Source organism: Pectinophora gossypiella, chromosome 25, assembly GCF_024362695.1.
Source record: "Pectinophora gossypiella chromosome 25, ilPecGoss1.1, whole genome shotgun sequence".
In the NCBI taxonomy this organism is placed as follows: domain Eukaryota; kingdom Metazoa; phylum Arthropoda; class Insecta; order Lepidoptera; family Gelechiidae; genus Pectinophora; species Pectinophora gossypiella.
Window position 1 is genome coordinate 7,492,839 of NC_065428.1, and position 14,872 is coordinate 7,507,710.

Sequence of the window (14,872 nt, forward strand, 5' to 3'; positions counted from 1 at the left end):
CTATTTTTTTTTTAAATAAAACAATGCTGAACTACTCTGCTATTTTTTGCAAATAAAAGAATTGACTTTAGTACACACACAGTTTCAACTAATTCCTCATTTAATTTTCGTATCTTGAACAATTTGTGTGTCACAAATGTATTTGAAACGTGAACTGTGGTTTAAGCAATGACATGTGGTGTAAGTAATGTACCTATTTTTTTCCCAATAATAACTTATGGGGACATAATAAAAATTGGCATTTACCATGTACCAGGAAAGCATGAAACTAAAGAGGCGTCTAGATTTAATCGTTGCGGTTTCGTAACACGCCCGTGGTACGTGCGCTGACTGGTGACCAGTTACACCACCACCATTTAAGGAGTTGCTATGTGCGTTCTCAGCCTCTTCGAGGGAATGGTTCAATCCTGGCTGATTCATTAAGATAAAATTGTCCGTTGTTTTCTCTTGTTTTTTTTTCTAATTACATAAAATGAGACCCTCAGCGGCTGCCAGTAGCCCGCAGGGAAAGTCTTTAATTAGACTAGTAAATAAATTGCACTAAAAAGAGCGCACGTGCATTCCGTTAGAGCACCTGAACCCTACTGACGTTTTTCAGGTTCACGTAATGAAATTATGCAAATTTTAAATCTACCCCCGGCAAACTTATTGGTATTTAAAGCCGTACTCTGAATGGATTTGGGGATCCGTGGATTTTATATGGTTTTTAATTCAGTTGGGTTTTAAAGTGATTTATTGTTCCATTTCTGTGTATGAACATTTTACGCTTGTTTTTGTTTCAATACTTTGAAACGGTAGATATATTTTAATAAATATCTGAAAGGTTATAAAGGGTATTCAAACAAAGCCAGCTATGAAAGCAGTGTGACTGTTTTTTAATTAAAATTACTCAAGTCTTAAGTACAATAGAAATAGCGAAAAAGTAATATTGAAAGTAAACCTGAAGTCGTAATGAGCACAGCTTATTAATGTCTGAAGTTAGAAACAACTTTACAGCAAAGATGGCGAATAAGCAAGCTGAATTTTACTTATTAATTTTAATGTTTTCAGATGAAATGAAATAATTTTACTTCGGTATTTGTGTTAATTCTTGTACACGCCATCTAATTGTATTTTAAGTTATACTTGTCATTTTCTTATCCGCCGAAAAGAAAAGGGACGGCTAATCAACAGGCGTAAAATTTATAGAACATACGTTAATTTTAGGCTGGAATTCAAAAACCCTGCCATAATTTTATATTGGCCAATAACCCAACAGAATTAAGTAGACAGCACACGTCAAACCTGGGGTTGCATGTGAGCGAGATGCCTATTTTATTCGTCCGGGTTATTAATTCATTTTAAAATTAACATTTGTCAATCATCCGTCCTTCACCTTTTCTGTGGATAAGAAAATGACCGGTATAACGTAAAATAAAATTAAGAGGTGTCTGCAGGAATCGGGGCCATTCAACAAAAAATACAATTACTAACATAGTTCTTAAGTTTGTTACTAACCAAATGGATCTAGTTGTTCGATATAGTATTTTATGCAACAGTTGTATAAGAAGGGTCAAAAAATGCGAGTGGCGTGAGTTGCGATGTGAGCCTTGGCGAACATCGCAATAAGAGACGCCACGAGCATTTTTTGACCTAGTTATACAACGTTGCATACAATACTTTTTCTACGACGACGTCATTTTAAACGAAACACAAAAATTTTCCAATTTATTTTCCAACGCGCGGGAAAATGGCGGCAAATGTATACTTTTTTTTATAGTATATCTATGGCACCAAACAAAGTAAAGGTGCCAGTTTCCAGGTCAAAAAAAAAAAAAACAACAACAATGCTTTTTTGGCGACATTATAGTACAGTTACACTTTGTAAACAATGCTTTTATAGGCCATAGAGCGTACACTTTTTCAAAGAGTTTAATTATGTATGTACTTATATTAGACTTTTTGGTTATTTAAATGCCAGATTAAAGTAGAGGAGTAGAAAAATATATTTTTTTTATTGTCATTTGGTATTAAAGCACACAATTCTATTATACTACCTTTTGTTATATATACAGATAATTACAATACAATACAAAAACGCTTTATTGCATACAACATTAAAAACAATTACAAAAGTGACAAGAAAAGCACAATCGGCGGCCTTCTTGTTAAATAGCAATTTCTTCCAGGCAACTTTAGAGTGAAATAACTTGCTAAATATTGGAGCCGGGGACGGTGCAATACGGGTATCAGTAAATAATGCAATATAAATTGACTCAAACAGCGTGTGCCTACATAAACCATAATTATACTAATAATTAAAATAATAATAATATTTAAATAATTAATAATACAAATAAATAATTAAATTGAATTTTTATAATAATTGAATCGATTAAGTATCAATTTAGGTCTGGTATTGTCAATGTTTTATTATTACACTCTCACGGAACCCCAATACAAAGTTTTCTTTGCAAATCTCTTTAACGTAATTTATGTAACCTAGGTTTGGTATTGACAAAATCCAGTTACCTTCTATACTAGGCACTGGTCATTCATTTCTAGATGGCGAACGGCATTTTGCGGTTTCAGTCTGGATTATAATTTCACCCATATTAGTCCATTGTTTTTTTTATTCAGTATTCGAATTACTTATGTGTGTATGAATATTGATTTCGATGAAATGCCTTTTTCGATCAAGTAGTGAATGAAAATATCCGAGTCAAATCTTATAACAAGTGGCGACAAAATGTTATGATTAGAACCTTTTCACACTAAAAATGTGTTAAAATAATTTATTTAATTATTAAATTGTAATTTAAAGCTGCCTGATTATAGTGACGATACTCATTGTGACAAGGTTCTAAAGTACAAATCGCATAATTTGATTTACAGTGACTTTGTTTTGAGTGAAAAATGAAGTGGAAATACTATACCTAAACAAGCACGCAATGATGGCCGTTTTGACATAATAAAGTACAGCAATTTGCTCCGTCAATATAGTTATAAATTAATACGAAACTTGATGTACACAATATAGTACAGCTATTTTAATAAATGCATTTTTTTTTATTTGTTCCTTTATAATTAATTCAAAACTTCATGAGCGGGATAAACGTAAAAACGGTCAATCATAGTGGCTTCAAATTCTTTATTTCTTTCTACTTCCTCCTTCTTCCTCTTCTTCTTTATTGTTTCTTTTTTTTTAAGAATGTTATGACGTGTTGGCTAGCGTTGAAGATATATAATGAAGATAATATACACGACGTGTTCATTCTGCTACAGTTGTTATAAGGTTCGTATTCCAAAGTTGTACCGTTTGTTTGCTAAAGAAACATTTTTCCATCTCTTTTCACTTGGAAATTTGCTTTATCTTTTATTCATTTTCCTCTCAGGGACTGTTCTGTTGTGTCTCTATTATATAACTATTGTAGCACGTGAATAAGGTAATTATTTTTGCTAGAAACGTTTTTGAATTTCATGTTTCTTTAACTGGCACATCATAGGTATTCGAATGGTAACCTATTTATTACTAAAGTGCCTTTGATACTATCTTCGTTGACGATTTTTATACCTGATTATAATTAAAAAAGAAAAGTTTTTTTTTCTTTAAGTATGTATCTATATCGTCGCCTTATTATCAAAACGAAATAAGGGCCTTTTTAAAAAATCGCATTCGAATGTGATTTTTGTTAACAAAAATTTGCCTCATTTATATTGCCGTGCCTTACAGGGCGTCACATGTACCTTCTTACTATGTTCCACCTTAATTTATGTTTGTGACATGCAATAAAGGAATATGAACATGAAACCTCGCAATAGGCAAGCTAGTTTATTTTTTTAAAAATACGGTCTCAATTTTTACCCGAGTTAAAATTAATTGAAAAAAAAAATCGAGGTGTTGTTGAAGAAAATTACATTAGAATATTATTTTTCAAAAAGTCGTTTACGTGGTTTTTATTTTAAGGCGTCGATACACAAAATAATGACGTCATATGTTGCATTGTGTGTGTAGCGCCCTTTTGTCGTCCTTTCGCGCCGCCAGTGGCGTTATGTCCGTCACATTATGTCATTTATAGGCATTTTTACGGTTATACCATTTCGCGCATAATTGTCGGATTGATTAGCTAAGCGTTTAGTCGCTTTTCTTCGTAAATATGATGTTACAGTTATGACTTATACCCATAAAAAATAGGTACTTATGCAAAACACTTATATAAACAGAGAGAGAAAAATAAGAGCACAAAACTAATAAAAAATATATATATTTAGAGAGTTTGTTGTCTGTACATTCGGGTTGATCTCGAAAACCACTAAATGAATTTGCATGTGGTTTGTTATTGTAATGAACATAACTCCTAAGGCTGTAGAGTACAGTTTTATCAAGGCAAACCCAGTTCGAGACGCTAGTTATAAACAATAAGAAAGTTAACTTCATACAACATTTTTCATATTTTTAAAAGTTTCTACTAATTGAAATTTATTGTAGAAACTAAACGCAGCCGGGACTAGTTACGTTTAGTTTCATTCAAAGCAATTCAGTTGATTATCGCATGACGTCATACTTACTATATCGGGGCTAATATTATTATGCCATAACATGATATATAATTATTTCGTTTGTTTTATATTGTTGTGGCCATCTTCTTGGTGTATGAAATCCTATTCCGGTTTTAGTCATAGTTTAGCCACGAGAAGTATTTTTGTGGTATTCATTTTCTATGCATAGTATACAGGGTGTTAGTGACATCGTAACGAATACGGAGGGGGATGATGATTCACCATGATTCTGAGTTAATATCAAGTTTTTGAGAACAACTCAGACTCATGGTCTGAATCATCCCTCAAAGTTTTCGTTACGATGTCACTAACATCCTGTGTAAGGCATACCTAGGCTGATCACCCGATTGTCCAAAAGTAAAATGATCCGTACCTCGGAAGGTAAGTACGTAGACGTTACATGAGCCATGGCGGCTCAATAATAACTCTGACACCAATCGATGAGGTTGGTAATCCACCTCACAACCCACAAGTTAGAAGAGATGATTCTCGAAATAGAAGCCAGTCTAAGATGATCAGAAACAATCTCATTTTACTTTTCGACTTATTTTCGAATTTTATTTCTGTACCGTCGGTGAAAAGTAATACAACTCGAGTTGTATCACTTTTGAGTTATTAGCACACACTTCATGTTCGAAAAATTCTCTTTCTTTCTGTCTAATTCTCGTAACTGTAGCTATTATAAATACGGAGATAATTTTTGTGTAAAGTGATATAAGTACTGTTTGTGAAGGATTCATGCTGTTATAACACGTGTAACATAATTCATCTTAACTTGCATCAAAGTGAAATGAAGATTTTCATTAAATATTTTGGTGTAAGTAAATGCAACTCAAGATATATTAAAATACACGCCATGCTTGAATTCTCACGGTCCGTGTTTAATGATATAATTTTAGTTGTAACATCAAACACCAAATTTATTTTTTCGTGAAAAGTAATATAAATTAATATATATCAAAATATTTCAGAAAATACGATCTTGGATATCAATAACATGTCGTGTATAATGATACATACAAGTTCGATTCTATGCGCCACCAGTGTGTATCTTAGGGTAACCTCCGCATAAACCTGTCTATGGGAAGCCATTTTGTCTAGAGCCACAGCAAACCATATCTGATCCGCATTGCGAATGGGTATAGGTTACGTTAGTACTTCAGACCAAACCGTGTTTTTTCTCTTTCTGTTATAACCGCCTTGTAGTACTTAATAATAGTACCTCAATAAGTTGTAAGTCCTGATCATGGCGTCGATATCACCATGGCAGGGTTAGTCAAGAGGTATTTGAGATTTGTCATACTGTCATTAGTCTCCTTCCCTTAGCTCGAAGCATAGCTGTTTTACATAGTTTTCTTGATTACATGCAGGTTAAGCGGTGGCAGATTGAACGCTGCTTTCATTGCTAAGGAGGTTGTAGACGTGAAATAATAGCTCCAAATATTATCAAGCGCCAATTAATATGCAAGCCATTCAATACACGCTGGTTAGATCTTTGATGCAAGCGCCGGTAGTGGTATTTTTGAACCTACACAGCTGTAGATGATCGTACATACTTTTGGGTTTAAGGTCCCACTGGGATCCAGCTTGGCATCGGCAGCATCGGGATCTGCCACATCTTCTCAAGAGAAGATTACCAGTTTCTCAAACGCGTTGAATGGTGTAAATAATTGGTCGAGCTTTCTCGTCTTTATAAAGGGAACAACTACTCTGAACTCTGTGCACCACCGTTAAATTGTTTTTTCTGTATTTTGATTATATAAGAGAGAATTACGCACAGGACCGTGAAAAATGGAAAGAGGAAGGGGAGGCCTTTGCCCAGCAGTGGGATCTTGTAGGATAAATTAGATTAGAATAAATAATTGGCAACACCACGGGCACAACCCCTTAATTAAACCAGGTCACAAAGTTTGTAGAAATCCCAGGAGGTATTTGAGCTTCTGAAAGGAGCTGGTTGGCTTACATAGTCAACAAAAGCACGCATAATGGACCACTTGCGTTTATGCGGAAAACTGAGCCCATTAAAGTAACATTAGATATGGGACATTTGTCCATACATGTTGTGCCGACCCCAACTAGAGTGGAATAAAGGCAGGAGGATGATGATGATATAGTGGGAAGTTGCCCACTTCACAATAGTGGTCCATACGCGAGGATACGCGGAACGTGTGCTTACGTCTAAAGTTTTGTGGAAACGAACTCATTTAGCTTAACCATAACAGACCATGGTAAAGGTGATAAGACCTACCCTGAGGATAGCCCTGTGTAACCTATAGGTTTGAAGGTGAATCAATGATCTTCATTTTCTCTACCTATTCTTATCGTCAACATTGATTCGACTTCGTTTATGGTTCTGTCAATGTTGCGGGCTACCATTAGACCGGGAATTTTAATAATTCGAAGTATTGAATTATCAAAACCTCTGTGGAAATGCGCCCTTCGATCGCCGGGCAAGCTTTGCTCATTTTCTTCGTGATACATGTATACTTTAGGGGATTTTGATTGTGGAATGAGTTGTAATCTTTTAAATAGTTTCAGCAGGAATGAAGTAACACTAACCAGTTTGTGTGATTTTGGTTTAAAAGTACGTAGGTACATCACTTTTATCTCCAGGCCGTGCTGCCAGGCTAGCCCGAAACATTCCTAATGACCAGTCTTAATATGATTCCTCTTACCTTTATTTGTTAGGGGTGGAAATATTATCATAATTGAATTTGTAAGATGAACCAACAATGGTTTTGATTAGGGACGTAGTGTGGTGGACAAAATGTGTTTGTAGCGGGCAGCAGTGGTGGTTTTGACCGGTTATTTATGAGTTTTGAGAGTAAAATCATAACAAAATATTTTATTATCGCCACCTTACACTATATATATTATACGTGTACCATCTTTATATGTATTTATTACTAGAAATTCGTAAAAACATGTATCATTTTACACAATAAAACCGAAAAAATAAATCAAGTTATACCACTTGACACAAATTCGTTATAGTTTTATCGTTTGTGTCAATTGATATAAGTTACGTTTCTTTACTTTTTAAAGAAAATAAATAGAATTTTGCCTTTCTACAACTTCATAAAATAAACTTTCTTCCAAGACATTTTGTTTTATGTACAATAAGACTGTAAAATTATTAATTGAAAATATGATATATCAACGATGACTTTTGTATAGTTATGTGTGTAAAAAGGTATATGTAGACTTGTATCAATTTACACAGTATAAAAGTTGGTGTCAACTGATACATGTAATTTATTTTGATCCTCTACCATTTCTGTTTAGGTTCTAAATATAACTAAATATTAGAAAAGAAACCTTCCATCATCACCTATCGACACATATAACTTCTGTTCCATTATTCCTTATAAGTCACGAGCTAGAATATTTTTAACTTTAAACTCGATTTTCTCAAAACTTCAATTTTGGACTTGTATTACTTTTCACCGACGGTACAGATTTATGCCTTAAGTAACAATGAGCACGACGTTTGACCGCTTTTATTGATGACGTCACAGAAAAGTCATCATCTCCCTAGCATTATTACCTAACCTGATGATTTGACAGGTCCTGATTTTTAAGCGACTGCCTGTCTGAACTTCCAACCCGCGAAGGAAAAACCAGCCCATTACATGTTAGGTCACATACCTCTGAAAATGCATTTCTCGGGAATGTGGGTTTCCTCACGATGTTTCCTTCACCGCTGAACACGTGATAATCATTCGTCGTTGTAAACGGGAAAGTATATCCATACAAACTCCAAAGAAAACTTTCGTATTGACGTTTCGTAAAAAGTATCTCATTTAGTCGTTTTTTTTATCCCCCAGTTTATATCCGTGCTTATTATACGGTTCTATAACGAATAGACATAACGGATTCTAAACTTACGCCGCAATTTTTTCTCATATTTGTGTTATAACTTTCCGTGACATTTAGGTTACATGATTAAAAAAAGAACATCGATATTTTTTGCCACTTCAGCGTTCTCTTGGAACAGTAAAGTTGAGTGGTTAGAGAGCATTTCAGTCCTATCCGCCATTTTGGATTTTACCTCCCTAATCTTGTACTTTTAGCCACAATTACATGGGATACTTGTCTTCCTGGGTATGTCGTTTTAACCGACAGCGGGATTGTGTATTTGTGTACCAAAATGGACCGTTACTCATACGATTCATTCATCCATCTTAGGACTTCATACGAAACTTATCACAAATTATCTCACTACAATAGCTATAGGCTAGATAACTGGGCCAATAAAACAACATAACATAAGCTCAGGATTATATCCCAATGGGGTAGTCAGAGGGACATCCATCGCAAGATGAACTAAGTACCCACGCCCCACCGAGGTTTGTTAGGCCAACGTGCGTGATAGGTTAGAGATATTATACAATGCTAATTTAGAAATAGAATTAAAAGATGTGTAAAACCAGTCTCATTTTTCGGGGTAAATCTAGCTTAGCCGCTGGTGAGGAGCGGAGAGTTGCCGTTCTATATGTAGTATGTTATTCCTTATTCTATGCCAGAGGTATAACCATCGCTTGATGAACTAACCACCCACGTTTCACTGACCAACGTATAGAAGGTGAACCGCATCGCCGTCTCTAGTGGTCGATAGCCAATTGTTTATATAATTTATAAGTACCATTTGGCTTACGTTGGGCGTGGCTTAATTTTATGTGTGATGCCGCCAATGCCGTCCCAATGTGATCCCAATGATGTCTGTCGAATGGTAATAAAACAGAAGGGGCCCCTTCTTCACGTGATGAGACACAATTGTTCAACGATCGGGTTTTTTGTTAGCCTCACCATGGATATAATATGAGGTTCTTGCTTGTGTAAAAAGTGTTATAATGTGTGTAACGGAAGATAGGCAAATGCGTTTTATTGCTCTGCTTTCATAGGCCAACCTCGCCTTATATTTATATTTAAATAATTATTTATGTAAAGGACATTGACCAAGTTGGAGATGTCCTTAGAAAAGGTTTAGTGCGATCTACTCTGAACCTGCGTGCGCGTATGAAGCGATTGATGAATGTGGAGGAACGAAAAGAAGTGTGTCAGGATCGAAGCATTAGTCCCTACTTACCCCGGTAGGAAATAAGCGTGAGTTTTTGTATGTATGTATTTATGTAAAAAAGTGAAACCGTTGTAAGCTTAACATAACACACAGCATCGCGCCTGTATCCCCGAAGAGGTAGGCCGAGGTATAGTAAGATGACCCCAGGGTTAATGAGGTTGGTAAATGGCCACCTCTCACCATTCACACGAGAGAAGAAGAAGAACATATCCTTTGCTGTGAAATAAATTATATATTAATTAAATTAATAATTAACCGAAGAACCGAATTGAATAACTTTAGAAATGATACGATTGATGTGGTATCGAATTACCATTCAGTGAAACAATGTAAAGGCGTGGCGAGTTGTGTGAAGTAAGCGTGAAAAACGTCAGCGAATCGATACTTTGTTATCGAGTTCTATCGAATCAGGAACATTCAATTGACAATTTGTAAACAGATTAACAATCATATTCTACACATAAAATGATGTGCTTATGAATTCGTACTTAAAAACGAAATTGCGCCATTATTTTCATTAATTTCTTCTAGGTAACCTAATAAGTTTAGTAACCTAAGTAAGAGTTGAGAGATGTCGGGTGCAAAACATAGAATCAGAATCATTTATTCAGCGTAATTATCATGGATAAACTTGTTGAAGAAACTGCAACAGCAACACATCTTTTAAATCAATCAATACATTACAAGTTACTTAATAATTATAGGAACACATTTAATACCAGGCATTTTTATCATTAAGGCGATCATTAATCTCACGTGAGCTTTAAATTTGTGTTCTGACAAATTCAAAATATCTGGTATTTTATTGTAAAAACGTATACATAACCCTAAAAAGATAGACTAAACACTATATAACTAGAAATAATAATAAATAAGTAATAACAATATACCATTTTATATAATATACAACAACATGCTTAATTACAAAACAAATGTTTATATTTACATAGTTATATGTAGAAAATTTTGAAAAATATGCAATGAAGGAAGTTTATGCCTATTAATTTAAGTTGAAGATAATCTGACGTCATTCATCAAAATAATCTCATTAATATTAAAATACATATTCGCTTCCGTTTGTACTCTTAAAAAGTAATGCCCACGGAACATAGAAATAAGGTAGACACGCCCTCAGCACTAAATTACACGAGTCCGCATGTCGCCTGTTAAGACATTTCTGACTGGATCGCTACATGGATTTTCCCGCCGTTCATTGAAGTTCAAAGAAGCACATGGTCAGCTGGAAGAAATCTCTTTTTTAGAGATAAGCTTACCTGTACTGTCTGATTTCTTTGTGTGTTTCTTTCTGTGTTCTATTGTGTACAAATAAATAAATGATATGATCATTTTGTGCATATTTCGGCCTTACTAGCCTTGCTCTCGCGGCATTTCTCTATATTAAGGTGATGCGTGTCAGTCAGCTAGGTAACGCTGCGTCAGCAGATGGCGTTACTTCTGCAGTTTTCGTATTTTTTTCCATTTATTCGTTTAGTGTTGAGTTCTGACCCAGTGAAACGTTAGGTGGCGAAATCTTACATACATTATCTTTAAGTTAAGCTACAATTTTGAAGTATTTACTGCAGATATCATATTAAAACATTGCATCAAAAGTTGGTGTCATTTCAATTTGTGTACAAACACGAAGCTGTCACACACACATGCGAACTAGGTTAGCTATTAAAAGAGATGCATAATTTGAAGTCTACTTCTAACTTCTAAATGGCGCATTTGGTAAAGCAGTCGCCGCCATTCTTAAGTTTCACGGTTCAAACCCCAAGTGCATGTTTTAATTGTTTTTACTTTTTGTATTTTTTTTTACAATTGAATTTGGCGAACCCGTTTATTTGTTACGGAATTTTCAAAAAGTGTCACTTTTACCAGTAATATTATAATTATACAATAATGTACTTTGCACTAAAGTACCTTCCGTAATTTCCGTATTTTTTAAAAAACTACTGAACGGATTTTCATACGGTTTTCACCAATGAGTAGAGTGATTCATGGGCGTGCTTTAGGGTATATAATTTATACAAGTATTTTTTGTTTGTATAAAATGGTTCAAAAATGATGATGAATATCAAACATAATTATCGTTACAAATATAGCCGACTTGGAGCTTTCGGCGAAAACGCTGCCTGAGCCCATTGAGATATAACAAAACAACGTATGGTTGAATTGTTCCATTTTTGTAGGTCTACCGGAAAGTCCACAATATGTCATAATAATTATATTGTGTATAAAGAATTGTGTATATGTATTGTATGATTTTACAAATAACGATCGCAGTACAGTAATAATAAGGTAGATTTTTCCTAAATTGCGTCGGTTCAAACTTTGACGCATCGCGTTTGAAAGATGTAATAGCGCTTCAGGACGTCCCGCAAGCACGGCGCTGATGTCGCAGTATCCGCATATAATTATTATGACTTGTCATTTAGTTCCAATAAAATCCGCGGGACTTCATACGTATGTCAGTGACAGCTGGTGATAGCATGCGGGACACTTAGCAGCTAATCGAATTTTATGTTGTTTTCGCGCCCAGTCCAGACGACTTGCAGCGCATTTCTGGACTTATATTTACGCGTGGTGTTTATTGTTAGGTTAATTAGTTCAGGTTAGGACGTTTTTTTTAACGAGGACGTTAAAAAATGACGAGGCTGGGACGTGTTGAAGTAGTATTTCCATATATACGCGGCCTGAAATGGGCTGTTTCGGGGACCTGAACTGGTTGCTGTCGAACTTATTATCACGTTTTCTTGATTAAAATTCATAAATAAGTCAAATAGAAAAAAGAAAAAAGATTTTCGTTAGTTTTAGATCTGTCATGATGTCTGTGATGTTTGTTTATTATACATAAGAATTTCAAAATTTATCTTATTTTTTTTTTCCCAAAGGGCAAGGCAAAGGGAACTATGCCCATACAGCCATGTCTTGTGTTTTTTTTTCTTGATGATGATTAATGAAATGATGAAACCTAAGCCCCCACACAGACTCTTACTCCAAACCCCAAACGAAGTAAGCGGCTTGTTGGCGCAAAGCGAAAATAGATAGGTACACTTTGTTTATTGAATATTCCGATTTAATAATACTATCGGGAATGTTTTCCGACTAACTTAATGTGATCATTAACCACAAAACACCACTTCGTATTTATTATTTAGATTATTCAATGAAGAAAGCAACCTTCCCGTTCCCGTTCCCACCAAAAAGTCCGCGGCAAAGAGAATATAAATAAATCTGTATGTTGGATGGAAAAACAATTAATTATAAATGACTACTATTTAGGCCGGCAAATGCAACAACTTTCTTTTTGATTTGGTTTTCCCCGAAGGGTAAGGCAAAGGGAACTATGCCCATACAGCCATATTGTCATTTTATGTATTGATTTTTTATTATAATATATGTCCTCTTTTAAAACACGGTACTTACCCATTATTTAAAAATGTTTAAAAAATATGCGTTAAACCAAAAATATTTTTCCAATATTCCTTTTCTCAGATTGTAATATTTTTAGTTTTTTATTTATTCATACAAAATCTCTTTATAAATTGTCACTGACATTCTATTACACTTGTCAAGTAGTCAAAGCCTTTAGAGAAAAAAAAACTATCACGCACACACACTAACATTGACACCACTACACGCTCAGCAAATACACTGTAATCTGCACCACTACAAATGTAGAATTGATCAAAATTGAGGGTCTGAAATATGGTACTTCTCGTATTCGGACCCTAAATTTTTGTTAGTTTGCGAAAATAATACACCAAAATATTACTATTTATCGGTTTTATAACAATATTCCTCTATCCGTTTTCCTGTAGCACTGCATCAACTTTTGTATGGAAAACGAATCACCTTAAGAACATTGTGGTAATGTTCTACAGAATATTACGGACGATAATTATACGTATATATTAGTTTACATTTAACGTTTAACATTTAGGCATGGGATAAAAAATAACAACACTTCTATCTATCTATCCAGCCTGTATCTACCCACTGCTGGGTATAGGCCTCCTCTCTTTCATGCCATCCTTTCCGGTCCTGTGCAAGTCTCATCCATTGCTTTCTGACGTACCTCACAATGTCAAACAACACTTAAAGTCTTCAAAATATTTTCTTAAAATAAAAATGGGTGCGGTATCTGCACCGAACCGAAGAATCAAACATCGATATTATAATCGTATAATCGATTCACGAACCGGTGTGTGAGTCACGGTCAAGTTCGCGTCCTCCGTGGGCGCGGTGACGTGTATTTTGAATTTAGATTCCATCTTCTCAAACGTTATGTCATTCTGGTACTTCGAATGGTGATTAGGCATCTGGCGCGGTAATGTAAACTTTTTACATTTATCAACCATGAAAAGCTATTTTCATTAGCTTTTAAAAAGAAATTTCATTTCAAAAGCTAATGAAACGGGGTCACTGGGTCAAAGATAAATTTATAATAAAATGCTAATCTAGAAATAGAAGCCAGTCTAAGATGATAAAAAAACCATCTCATTTTACTTTTCGAATTATTTTCGAATATTAATTATGAATTAAGTAACAATGAGTACGGTCACGGGCATTAATATGTATACACTTTGGTACCATGTCACATTAACTTTTTTGACAAATTGAACTGAAGTCTCACTAAATGTCAAATATGTCAGTGCGACTGAGTCCTAAAGTGGGTACATTATATTGCTCATGACTGTACGACGTTGATCTTTTGCAAGTTCTATGTTGTTTAGTTAGTTCTGTTGCTTTATTAACGGCCTCCGTGGTCCAGTGGTTTGAGCGTTGGGCTCACGATCCGGTGGTCCCAGATTCAAATCCCGGTGGGGATATGTCACAAAAATCACTTTGTGATCCCTAGTTTGGTTCGGACATTACATGCTGGTCATTTCCGGCCAAGTATTTAAAGCCATCTGCGGCAAATCTACAATAAGTCACGTCAAAAAAAAAAAACAGGTTGGTCATCTGATTTCAGAAAGTAAGATGATCTGTGCTTCGGAAGGCACGTTAAGCCGTTGGTCCCGGTTACTACTTACTGATGTAAGTAAGTAGTCGTTACATGAGCCCTGTCAGGGGCCTTTGGCGGCTCAATAGTAACCGTGACACCAAGGTTGATGGGATTGGTAATCCACCTCACAACCCACACGATAGAAGAAGATGTTGCTTTATTTATACAATGCAAAAATACTTTTTTGTACACACATAAGACAAAACAACAGACAACTGTCGCCACAGAATTTATATAGTACT